The 13642-nt window shown below is 41.8% G+C and overlaps 1 long non-coding RNA gene across 2 annotated transcripts in view; it reads left to right on the forward strand.

Annotated features, from left to right (window-relative positions):
- The first annotated feature begins 13 nt into the window (after positions 1-13).
- Positions 14-13642, forward strand: part of LOC143693352 (uncharacterized) — a 150946-nt gene continuing 137317 nt past the window's right edge. For both annotated transcript variants that reach the window (XR_013180916.1, XR_013180915.1), the window contains exons 1-2: positions 14-143; positions 3737-3930. This is a non-coding gene — a long non-coding RNA (uncharacterized LOC143693352). The remainder of the gene's footprint in view (positions 144-3736; positions 3931-13642) is intronic.

Raw genomic sequence — 13642 nt, forward strand, 5'->3', positions numbered from 1 at the left:
ACACAAAAGAAAGCGCGCGCACACGCTCCCGAGAAAGCAGCCTGCACGGAGGAATTACTGATTGCAACAGGAATGGAATTTCTCCCTTGCTGCCTTGTTCGGATTGTCAGACCTCCCACTCTCTGGATGTCAGAAACTGCAAGGTAGCAACAGCAGAGGAGGGCAGGGGAGGGCAGAGCAGAGAGGGTCTTTTTGGTAAACCAGCAGCTTTTTCAGTGCTTGTTTTAGAGGTTCTCTGCTTGGGGGCTTTTTCAGCACACGCTTTCAATTTGCAGCGAGAGGCTCACAAACAGCTGCATGCAATTACAGGGATTTACAGGATGCAGGCTTGAGAGAGACAAAATCTAAGGCTGCTTGCAATGGTAGATATTAGTGAAATATGTAAGTGAGAAGTTTTTTCCCCAAAGAGGGGAAATTCCACCAGCCTTAAAAGGCAGGCATAATATGCAGTCCCCTTCAGTTTTAACTCCAGGTCTGTGCTGACATATGAATCAAACTGGCAATAGATATTTATAAAAAACTGGAGTCACTCTGATGTCATACTCATTTGTCAGGAGATAGATGTAACTGCTAACTCCAGCAGCCTGTCCCAAGCAGGCATCCCGAATGAAGCAGTTCTTTCTGTAAAGCAAAGTGTGTGTAGAGCAAAGGGGAAACAAAACAGCCTGACACTGCTTCTGCCTTTTACTTCTGCTGCCTGGACATACATGAAGAAATAGCCAACTCTTCAATTTTCAACCTAAAAAAAACCAGCTCCCAGACTTTCTGAGACTTAACAGTTGTCAAAAGTTTGGCTGAGTGGGTCTGCTGCTCACCCACACATCCTGAAATATACTGCAGGCTTCCCTCATGGTGAGGGCAATGGCTTTAAACAGGCAGGCTCCGGCAGTTCACAGTGAGAGCTCAGAGAGGTGCCAGTGTCACTGGGCACCCGTGGGTCCTGGCAGACCCTTGGGAGCTGCAGGCTGCTCCCATAGCTCAGCTCTGTGTGCAGCACTGCTAACCCTGCTGCAGATCTCGGGGAGCTTCAGACACATGGAGCCTTACTACAGCTCAGCTGACATGTGCTAATCTCTTCATGGACACAAACCCATATCAAAGTGAGTCTCAGGGCACACACTGAAGCCCATTCAGATCAGTGGGGCACAGTTACAGAAAGCCTTTTGCAGTAAAGTTTTTTGGAGCCAGTTTTACCCACAGGTGAACCCAGCAAGACTGGGCAGATGAGGCAGTAATTCCCACTAATGCCCATGTGGGACTTGTAAATGTGTCATGGCAGTACTAAATTTCCCAGTCTCACAGGTGAGGCCAGAACACTATCAGACAACACAAACTGGTAAAAAAGATTTAGCAAGAAATGTTTTAGCCCTGACAGTCTCGCCCAGAAGCCGGACAAGGAACTTTTCTCTCTCCTTTCATACAATAACCAAATGGCTTACTGTGTTCACCAAGTGAATTTGGCATCCATGCTCCAGAGGGTTTGGTGGCCATCCCCACGAACGTGAGAGTGCATATCTGATACAGAGGGTGGGCTCCACTCCTGCTGAATGCAGCCACTGTGCAGAACTGGGCTCAGGACCCCTTGGCTAGGGCTACATACAAGCTTTGTGAGGAGCCCAGGTGTCCTGCTGCTTTCTTAGAAGGCTGGCTCTGGGCTCTAAAACAGCTATAGCATAGCAGTCATGGGTGTGTCATGCGTGTCACTCCTAAGAAAGAGTAGCAATATGTTTCTTGATATAACTCAGTGATTTTGCCAAGCTTCATGGTAAATGTGAGAAGGTTTAATAAGATCTGATGACAAGGTGCACTTGATTATTTATGGCATAAAGGACAGGGTCAGACAAAATGGGCAGGGAAGGAGACTCTCCTGTTGAGTCATGAGGTTCAGAAAAGACCTCCTTGTGTTCTAAACTCCTTCTTAGAAGAGAGTTTATGTGTGCCTAATTCCAAACTTAGACTTAGTCAACAGTTAATATCTCAAGGATTATATGTGCACAATCAATCTTTTGTGTCACTTAGCTAAGATTTCAGAGTTAAGCATGCTATTATTCATTTACTGAGAATCTCTTGAGTCAAAGGATCTCTCAACTCTGAGGAGTAACCTTGAGAGCTACAACTCAAAGCAAAGACCCTGGCAAACAGTCCACTGCTCTGCAGGAGAGATCAATGAGTCCTGGCTGTTCTCTATTTATGAAGCGAGATAATTGACTTCTTGTCATATTTGCATACCAGCTACAGAAGTTAATTTCTTCCAAACTTGGCCTGAGTTGGACCTTGACAAACAGTATGGTTGGGGGGTGTGCAATGACTCATTTAAAACTACAGCTCTACTCAGGACATCAAGAACATAAAAGTGAAGTGCAAGCCAGCTGAATGTTGCCTTGCGTAAGACCTTTGCAGCTACAGTTGTAAGCTCTCCATTTAGGGTCTGCACTATTTATTTTGGTGTAGCTGTAGACACATGAGTATCTACCACAAGGTCTGAGTACCTTCTGAAAACTTAGCTTTCCTGACAGAAAGCAGTTTGACATATGTGAAACTGAGGCACAGGCCTATTAAATTTTCTTTTAGCTTTGCACATGAAGCATTGATAAATCAGAAACCAGTTTTGCGCAGGTTGACATATCAGAAACAAATCTGTGATCTTAGTCTTCTAGCAAGTGTGTTGGATGTGCAACTGATCATGTTTATTATTTATCTCAGGATTTTTATTTTATTTTGACTGCAAAAGTTACTCATCTCACCTTCTCCCAAGAACCTGAAGATTGTTTTCCTTCCATATAGTATCACTGCAGGTATCAAGCAAAAGAGTGTCCAATCTTCATTTGCAGAGCCCAACAAAAAGAGGATACCAGGGCTCTCATCCATCTGCAAAACAAAGTGAGCTCTACCTTGAGAATTTGGTATGGAACAACTCCTAGGTGATCAGTCATGTCCAAACTAGCCTTGACCACTGCTTTTCCTCAAGGTGGAAAGCTCTGGAAAGGTGTAGGTGCCAAGCTCTTCCACTTTAAACCAAGGAGCTTGCAGGTGGATAGCAGCAGAGCCCTGCACGCTGCGACCTGCAGTCCCCGGCAGCGCGTCTGCGCCGAGAGCAGGCAGCTGCGCTCTGCCCCAGCCTATGGAAATTAAGTGAAATCTTAGCTTAAAATGGCAATAATGTGGTTGTGGTAGACAGAAAGCAGTCTCTAGAAACACAGCTGGCATGGGAACAGACTGCATATTGCTTTTTAATTTCTGGAAGGCAACAACGTAACAAATTCATGACAGCCCCTCCCCTGTTCCCTAGCTCTGCTTGGAAATTTTTTGTAGGACGTTATTTTGTTCTCTGCAGCAGGGATTTTATGCTTGGCATGGTGCACATAAACACTTCCTAGAAATGCTGCTTTTCAACAATTTTCATCTGAAAGAGGAGAAGTTAAAAACCTAGTTTACATAATTCAAATTTGGTGTTCTCAGGATTGTTTCAGGTGTAAAAGTCCCTGGTTTCTGAGTTGCTCAGAAATTCTGAATAGATTTTGTAATCAGTAAATGTAGGAGTAACTGAGGATGCCAATCAATCACTCTGATATCTAAAAGTGAGGCAAGTGAAATGTGAATAATTTGTGTTGCTGTTGACACTACTACAGTTTGGTGTCTCTGTTTGTATTCATCAGGGGCTGTTGGATGTGAATCAGAGGCTAGTTATTACAAACCAGGACTAATAACTAAAAACCCTCCTCTCTTTTTGATGCAGTTGAGCTCATTCTGGATCTCTCAGCCTTTGTAGTGACCCATGCCATTGTAGTGAGGTAAGAACATCTTGACATGAGCCTTCTGAAAATCATGCTGGAACAGCATCCCTCAACCTTGCTGTTCACAGGTGATGGTCCTGAGCAAACTGGATATTACAGCACCAGAGCCCTGTGTCCTGGTGACTGTAAACCTGAGGTGAGTAACTGGCATGGTCTCTGCTGTGAAACAGAATGTCTGCAATAATTGGCTCTGGATTGCTTTTGAATGACAACTGAGTATTAGAATTTGAGGCTGAAGGGAAAGCTGGAATAGCTCAGTCTAACTACAATTTCTAAGTAATAAGAAAATATACATATATATATATATATATATATATATATATATAACTGAAGCTCTCTAAATTTTTTGTCTATCCCACACACTAATGATAATATCAATCTCTGTTCAATCCCAAGTGAAGCTGAATTCATAGCTTGCTTTTAAAAACCTGATTGTCTCATTCATCCATGTGTTTTGGGAAGATGTGCCATATTCCTGAAGATTTGTAGGATGTCATCCTTTCTAACCACATTATTAGTTCAGGATCTACAAGTTCCTGTGCATACTTACAGTGCCAAGGGGAAATCAAATGTGAGAGAGAACCCAGAGCACCTTAAAACACATCTTTTATCTGCCTAAACCCATGCACTGGGGTCAGATTGGTAACACTGTACCTTCAACCCCTTTAGGTTGTGTCATTCCAGTGGAGCTCAATAGAATTACCATGGCATAAAAACTGATGGAATGATTAGTTGGCTGGAAATTAGAGTCAGAATTATTTATTTTTCTCATGTGCTATTTTACCCATTTAAAAATTTCTTTCCCTGTATCAAAATTTCTTAGTGGGAGGAAAAGTTATGAAGGACTTTGATTTGGAAGCATCCAAATATATTGCTTCAGTCTTGTTGTTCTAAATATGATATTTTAATATTGTTGTATTAATAATATTTTCTTATGAGCCAGCTAACCAGCTGTGATGCAAATTGTCTTATTCCCAGATTCTCCTGGGCAATTTATATCCACCATGACAGCACACCCAGAGGCAGTTTCAAGTTGAACTGAGTTGAAATAATATATTCCTGTTCAGCTAAAAAATAAACTGAAATATTTGGTTTGGGTCAAGCCCATGTATTGAAGAAAATACTTTGTTTTTATTTTCCCAGAGGAAACCTGAATGCTTTGGGCAAAAGTGATTTGGTTTTTTCCTTGAATAGAAATTTGATTTTGTGAAAACTTTATTTCCCACCAGAGGCTGAACTGTTGGGGAATGTCCATAAGCTTTTGTGCTGAAGCAATGAAAAGCCTCTGATGCTTTAAGGAGGAACTCTGCCTTATTTAAAGAAACCTCTCTAAAAATCTATGCTTTATTTTAGTGAAAACTGAAGGGAAAGGTCCTTCTCCATATCTTGCTCTCAGCTGTAAATATTAACTATTTATATACCTGACAATGACCCTTCACACCACAAGAGGCATCTGCAGACATTTGATTTACTAAAACTTGTTCTGCTTTGAATATTTTCATTTCAGTTCTGCTAGCTGATAGGTTGGCTTGCTCTGAGACAATATTATGTTGTATTATGGTCAGCTGAGTTACAATTTGGCCAGTTTTTCTGTAGGTAAAATTTTACTGCATCCTGACACACATCACTGCAAATTCCATTTTATAAAGCTCCATATTCCATGCATTAATACCTGAACCTCTTCCACTATCTTTTTCCTCAGTTTAAACTTCCAAGCAGTAGTGAGTATTTTCCACTTGATTTGCTTCTCCTTACTGCTTAAAGATGTACTTGCTGCCCACAATTAACACTGGTCATCATCCAAAGCCTGTCTCCTGTCAGCTGTTACCCAGTGAAATAGCAGCTTTTTAATGGGGCGACCAAAACCAATACACCATATTGCAAAGGTGGCTTTGGGGGACCTGTCTGCCAAGACAGCATTATCTCTGGGGAACCTTGCAGCTAAAAAGTATTTTATCAGGTGATAGACAGTGCAGGAGAAGGTGGGGGCACTTCATCTTTCCTTTCCTTTCCTTTCCTTTCCTTTCCTTTCCTTTCCTTTCCTTTCCTTTCCTTTCCTTTCCTTTCCTTTCCTTTCCTTTCCTTTCCTTTCCTTTCCTTTCCTTTCCTTTCCTTTCCTTTCCTTTCCTTTCCTTTCCTTTCCTTTCCTTTCCTTTCCTTCCCTTTCCTTTCCTTCCCTTCCCTTCCCTTCCCTTCCCTTCCCTTCCCTTCCCTTCCCTTCCCTTCCCTTCCCTTCCCTTCCCTTCCCTTCCCTTCCCTTCCCTTCCCTTCCCTTCCCTTCCCTTCCCTTCCCTTCCCTTCCCTTCCCTTCCCTTCCCTTCCCTTCCCTTCCCTTCCCTTCCCTTCCCTTTCCATCTTTATAAAACTTCCATCACTTTGATGATTAGTACAAAGGAAAGGGAAAACAAAAGGAAGACAAAAGCAGTTTGTTTTTGTGTGTGTGTTCCAGTCTATGATTTGGCCATATTTCTCTCTCTGGGCTACTTTTTTGCTCTTATTTCTCTAGTAGCATGTAAACAGAAGTGCAAGACTAAAATGAATCCATAAGGACTCTCCTACATTTATGCTTGGACATTGATGGATGGAGAAGCATTTAAAAGAAAAAGAATCAATTGTGAATCCAAAGATGTAGGTCATCTCTTCTGGATTTGCAGCATTGAGTTGAGCCCTGGTGGCAGGGCTTAACTCAAATATATCTGTACTTTCTAGAGGTTCATGGGTTCACCAGTGTATGGCAGACAGTACCACAGAGCTGTGAAATAAGTGAGCACCACAACAGTGATGATTAAAATATTTTTACTTTCCATATGTTTGGCAGAATCAAACAGCTGCAGCCCTGAAGTTTTACATATATAAAAATATATAGATAAATAAATGTAGCTGCTACTTGCTACAACACTGTATTACAACTGGTAGGTGACTGCTGTTATGTTTTTCCTCTGTTATTCCTCAGACAGCACATTTTTCCAAGTTAAGTTACAGTGTGTAATTTATAAACATCAAAGTGGAAAACATTATGCACTGCATGAATTAGCATGAATGTCTGTTATTGAATATGTGCTGTATTTCTAGAAATATGCAATTATTCCTCAATGGCAAACTTAAAATTTTTGCTATCAGGTTTTGTTTGGTTATATTTAACTGATTAGAAAAGCTTTAATGGATGGAAGCAAGAGTTCTGTAAAAGACGTTCCCCAGTAGGTCTAATTTTGTGGGAAACATGCAAAATTGTTTTCTTGATTCATAATAGTCCAGCATTAAATCAAGGTTGTTTGGGCAATGTGGACTGGCAAGGAGGTGCAAACAAGTAACGCAGACACACTGGCTGCTGGAACCCTTAAATGTCAGTCGTGATATTGTGACTATGGCTTGCCAGGAGTGTTGGTTGGCATTACCTGTTGGGATCCAGTTTGCCTGTTCAAGGCAGATGTGCACCTTAATTGTAGGTGCATGGAGGAACAGCTGCTTCCATGGAAAGGTGATTGATTGCTGCCACTGATGCTGTGGCAGTGAATTTAGGGCCAGTCTTTCAGTGGGCTGCTGAGCTGGATCCCACCCTCTACTCATTTCATGTAAGGTGGCAATTCACATCTCCAGCTGTTGATTGGTATCTTCATAGGAGTGTCTGGTTCCTAAAACAGTGGAAACCATGACAGATCCATGAAATGCAGTACAAGAATTATGTTACCTCCAGATATGTGAATTGTCTTTTACATCTAGACACTGTCTGAACTAGTTGACTCAAACAGCTGTGCTGATATTTTGCTGCAACTTCCAGTATTTGTAATACTGTCTTTCTCACAGAATTGTTTTACTATAATCTAAAGTGTTCTGGGGGAAATGTAGCGTCTTTTACATTTAGTGATGGAGCTACTTCCCACCTTCTTTTTTAGATACAACATGTAAACAGGTACTCTCTTCAGAGCCTGCAGAATTCTGCTCTGAAGGTCTTAGAGAGAGCACAAAGCCCAACAGCTTGATTTGCAAAAGGAGCTGTTATTATTTATTTAGTTTATTAGACACTGCTTTATCTGTGTTCTAGTTCCTAAATATCACTGGAATCCAAATGTTTTTCTTTAGCACAATTAAGGCAATCAAAAGTATTTATTTAAAGCACTTAATCACTTAAAGAAACAAGTGGAATACTACTAAAATATAAAATAATTTTCCAGTGAAGTTTGATATCTCTGTAAACATTTTAGATGTAATTTTCTTCTGACTCATTTTTGAGTCCACTGAGGACCCAAATATCAAGTTTACTCTCAATTTCCGCCTGGGAAGCAAGTACTGTGAATTGGGCTACAAGTGAAGAACTGATTGCTTTATGTAATTTAATTTATACTATTCTAACATATGTCAGAACACCACTGTATTATGGAGTGCAATAAAAGGCTGACATGTTAAGAGTCTTTTAAGAAAATCCACATTCACTGGGCTTCTCCAGATTTTACTTACCCATATTGTGCAAACATGGGCTACAGCTGAGTATTAGAGCCATGCAGGGCAGGCATAAGAATCCCTGAGGGCACCTCTGATCTGAATGTTAAATTAGCTTTATTGAAGTATGTCTTTTAAATGAACTGAGCCTGATGTCTTTCTTTTGCTGGAATATGCCATCTTAATGATGCTTCCTTGAGAGCTGCTGATGAGAGAAAGGAATGAGGGAACAGTCATTACCATTAGGAGCATGAAAGTGCTGAATAGTGAGTTATCCCCTCTCTTCCAGCCACAAGTTTTTAGAGTTTCTATTAATACATTGTAGGGCACTGCAGCTTTCTGTGGTACATGCAGGGTCGCTGAGTTAATGCACACCCATAAATCCCAAATAGCTGCTGTTCTGTCCTGGTCATCTGTGAGAAAGTCCTAAGAGATGTGCTGGCACAAGCCAGAGCAAGGAAGATATGTGTGTCTGGGCACAGACTAGGACTAATGTGGATAAGAATACTTCCCAAAACATGCATATTCCTCATGAGGATGGCTGCTAGAACATTGTGTAGCCTTGGCAGCTATCCCTTGTGAGATACCACCAAGGAAAAACTTCATCAAGGTTGCCAGTTCCATGGGTGCAAGGGCAGGGAGGATGCATAAGCATCCTTGGGCTGGCCACAGGAAGGGTGGGAGGCAGCCTGGAAAGCCCAGACAGCAATTCCTGGGACATGTGGGCAGTGACTAACTGTGACAGAGCTCTCACTTGGTGAGAGAGTCATGGGCAAAAAAGGAGGGCATTTCAAAATGCATACATGAAAGTAGGTGTTCAGTCTGATAAGGTGAAGAGATACCAGGAGCAAGGACGGCTGCATGGTGGCAGGACCTGCAGAACAGAAAGTGAAGGGTGTATAGGAAACTAGAGAAGCATTTGGTGTTTGAGGGATGAAGGAAAAAAAGGGGAGAGGAGGAAGATATGATCTGATGCACAGATCCATGAGTCAGGTATCAGGCATGCAGTGTCAGATGAATCTTTGACAAAAACTCTCTTGTAAGCCCAGGAATGACCCTTTCCCACATCCATGGTTTGAAGTTTGTTGCTTCAAGTGCAAAAACTTACAAAAAACAAAACTCCAAAAGAGTCTTCATGTTCCATGATTTTCTTTAAAATTTTAATTTTATACACTATCATACACTATCAAGTACTAATTTTAATGCCCATTTATTCTTCACTATTTCTTAGACTGTTTTGTTTCCATGTGTTTGTCAGGCATGCTGTAGAACAAAAACTGCTCCAAATAACTTAGACCCGTGTTTGTGCTAAGAGAAGGAGAACTTGCCAAAGGACCATGTCCTTCAAACCACTGGTAAATCAATGTAGATGGAAAATCTCCTGTTTTCACTCTAACATGTTTCCAGAAGGAAAACAGCTTATCTTTGCCAGGTCCAGAATCTGGTCCTTAGTGATCTTACTGCCATTTCCCAAGGCACTGTGCCAGTGTACTCTCCTGACTTTTAATACCTGGAACAATTGAAATTCCATGACAGTCTGAGAAAAAACAGTGAAGAACCTGCTTTTACAAAGGAAGGCTTGGCATGGACATGTGTGCACAGTAGAAACTGTGTGGGTAGGAAGTCATAACTAGTTGCACTGGTTATAATGAGGAGCAAATTGAGAGCAGGGATTTGTGCTCTTTGGGTTGAAGTGACCAGCTCTGGGTGCCACTGGAAGTCTCATCACAGACTGCTTGGCAGAGGTTGGAGCCTGTATGTTTATATGTGTCTGGTTTTATTTATAGGGCGTTTTGGGACTGCACAGTCCAAGGGAGAAAAGGCAGTGGGAAAAATGTATCTCCTTTCCTGGTTGCCTCATAGAGTTATTATGAACACAACTCACTTCTTAGCAACATACTGTTTACTGAAGTCAGAAGTTGTGTGAAGGGCATTTTGGGAGTGAAAATGACAGAAGTGCCTAAAGCGTGTTGACTTTGAAGAGACATTTTTGCTGTAAGGCGGACACTTATGCCATTTGTGCTTTATAGCTTGTGCCCAAGAAGCCCAACATGAGGGGAACAGAAACCAAAATGTTCTGTGGTGCTGGAAAATTTCAAGGCAGTGAGACATACCTGCACTTGGTAGGCAGAATCAGTACATCACAAGACAGCTGAATTGCTTCCTTGATGTTCTTTGTGTAGTGTTTAATTTAATGCATGGCATTAAAATGTAAGATTCAAGCCAAAAATTTGCCTCTGAAAATAAATCGGGCATCCACCCAAATGCTTGACAGGAGACGAGCCTTGTATTGTGGCCCTGTATAATGGCTGAAATCCCTGGGCCCTGCCAGCCTGCCAGAGTCCGAATCCTGAGTCAAGAGCTGCTCAGGGAATACCTTTTTCCTGTAAATATGTGCTTAAATATCAGGCTGCTGAAATGGTGCATCCGGCTTGACTTATTCTGTGCTAGTGATATGTGAGCAAAGCAAGTGGCATGATCCAAGACAAATAAAGGAAGACTCTGTAAGAGCAAGAACTTTTTCCTCACAGTGAATTCACTGATCATTCATTAATGTTCCCACTAATATGAAGTTAATGCAGAACTGAGTTCCCACAAAACATAATCTGGAAAATGCGGGGCAGATGTTCCTGTGTCAAAATGCGTTAACTATCTCAGTGAATCTGAAAAGATGTGATCCAGATCCTATTTTATGGGCTGCAATCTTCAAAGTGCTTCCTGGCATGGGGGTAACATTACTTACTGGGACTTGTAGGTGGTTCTCCAAAATAAGTAAGTCTGTGCTACCCACCTCACTGCCCAGATTGGAAATTTCCAGAGCTCCAGAAAAACACAAACACGGGGCTGAAGAATGGTGAACCTCCTTCCTGCAGCTGTCTAGGACAGGACTCCTAATTTTCCCATCCTCCTGCTGTTCTTTAGATGTTTAGATATGTTGTTCCAAGTTCCCATAACATCCGTGTGTGCTGGCAAGGGAGATCTGTGAGCTCTGTACTGTCCAAACTAAATACCAAATTAGCACCTGAAGTCTGCTTTCTGAATGTCCCCCCACCCATTTTCTGGGGTGATCTGGGTTCACAAATGCTGTGTAGCTCCTGACTTTTACAAAACAAGCACTCAGTGCTTGCACACTGTGTCTCTGTCTCACACATGCCCCCTGCTAAAGAACAGAAATGAACCATTAGAGTCACAATCTGAAAATTGGAAACACGCCGGTGTGTGTCATCAGCTGGAGAAAAATCCCATCATTACACTGCTACTGCAGCATCCTCCTTATTTGTGCCTCCAACTCAAATGCATTAAATTTAATTACACAGTACTACAACTCCAAGACAGATTTAATATATTTGGATAAGAAAAGCTTCAAAAAACCCCACTCCTCATTAATAATTGAAGTGGCACTTGTGCTGGCAACAGCGAAAAGTGAAGTGATAGCAGGCTGTGGGACATGGAGCAGAGGGTCAGCCACAAAACCATAGAATGGTTTAGGTTGGAAGGGGCCTTAAAGATTGTCTACTGACAACCATGGGCAGGTGCACCTTCCATTAAACCAGGTTGCTCAAAGCCTCATCTGTCCTGACCTTGAACACCACCTGGGATGAGGCATCCACAATTTCCCTGGGCAACCTCTTCCAGTGCCACATCACACTCACAGGAAAGAATTTCTTCCTAATATCTAATCTAAAGCCACCCACTTTCAGTTTCAAGCCTTTTCCTTTTGTCCTATTGCTACATATCCTTGTAAAATGTCCTCCTGTAGCCCCCTTTAGGTGCTGGAAGGTCCTATAAGGTCTCCTCTCCAGGCTCTATCTTGGGAGTACAATGGGAAACAGTTTTAATAAATATATACAAATAGTGAATTTGTAATAATTTAATCCAAAAAATGGAGTGAACAGATGCAAAAACCCTATTAGGTCAGCTACTGTGTGCCCCTGGCTGGATAGAACTGAGACAAGAAATGTGATTCTGTTGGATTAGTTCTCCACACTCCAAGCAATGGGATGCCTGCTTCCTAAAATATCTTCCTTTGTAAAGAGGTTTTGTTTTTTCTCCTTGACAATGGGCAGTTTAAATTCACCTTGTGATTTCTTCCACTGTTACTAATTGCATCCTTTCTCCTGGAGGAGGTAACTCCCTTTGGTGTGCAGACCCTTCAAATATTGAGAGGAAAATAGTTGTCCCTTTTCTTTTGCAGATGTGTTTAAGCCCAGTTGTATTCATAGTTAGCCTTTCAGATCTTCCCTCCTGCAGCCCCCGCATCCTCCTTGCTGCTCTGCTTTTACAGTTTCTCACTGGGCATATGTCTTAGTATTTCAGCTTTGGTGGTAATACAGCAGCCAGGACAGGTTTGCCAAACCCTTGCATACAGAATGGAAGACAATACTATTGTTCTTCCATTTTACAGTAGGAGATAGACAATTTGCTTTTGCTTGGGCTCTTTTCCCACCACCTTCTGAGCTGGAACAGATTGTTGCCTCCAGTGTAATTTCAGCCATATTCAGTCCTTTAAATTGTGTTTGGACTTTTTCCCTTAAAAACAGGGGAGATTAAAAAAAAAAAAGAAGTGAATGAGAAGCTTTTGCCCTTCCCTTTATGAGCTATTTCATTTCATCATTAACTCTATCTGTGTTAAAAAGATTTGGGAAAAATAAGGCATGAGAGGACATTGTGACAGGTGAAGGGGATAAAGCAAGACAAAAGCATTGGAGGACAGGGGATCAGTGGGAAATAGGTACTTTTGAGGAGGATGCTGAAGAAGGTGTAGCAATGATTACATGGGAAGGCTGAACTGGGGAGGCCAAGTAGGCAGTCAGTAGCAGGAAGTGATACATCAGTGGCAGCTAAGGGACAGTGGGAGGGAAAAAAGCAGATCTGTACCACTGTCAACTGACTTGATCACCTGCTGGGTGTGCAGGGTGAGAAAAGCAATCCTTGTGGTACAGCGGAGAACATGGAAAGCTGGATTTGTAACTTGAAAGACAGTTAATGATGTGGGAAATCCTTCTGTACTGAGACAATGGCTTGCTATAGGATGATGTGGCATGGTAAGGTGGAGCAGAGTGAACATTAAGAGGGAAAGGTCTTCCACCAGCATGTGTTTGACATAACTTGACATGGCAGTGTTACACTCTTACTCCCCAGAAGGCAATAGGGAAGAAGCATCAAGAAACCTACTGGGGTTTGTAAACAACCCACTAGGAACAGACTAGAATACAAAAATAATGATTGTTTTGTTTTGCTCTGTTTGTGAGCAGTTTTTACACATTTCTTAAGCTGCTCTATTACTCATAGGATTTAGCCATGTTTCTATATTCTGTTTTTTTTTCTTTAAATGTGCAGTCCAGACTTTCCTGCTGGAAACAATGTCCAGCAAACAAGTATTTAAGGGTTAAGCAAACTCAACCCTTCCT

The sequence above is a fragment of the Agelaius phoeniceus genome, chromosome 2 (genome assembly GCF_051311805.1).
Source record: "Agelaius phoeniceus isolate bAgePho1 chromosome 2, bAgePho1.hap1, whole genome shotgun sequence".
In the NCBI taxonomy this organism is placed as follows: Eukaryota; Metazoa; Chordata; class Aves; order Passeriformes; family Icteridae; genus Agelaius; species Agelaius phoeniceus.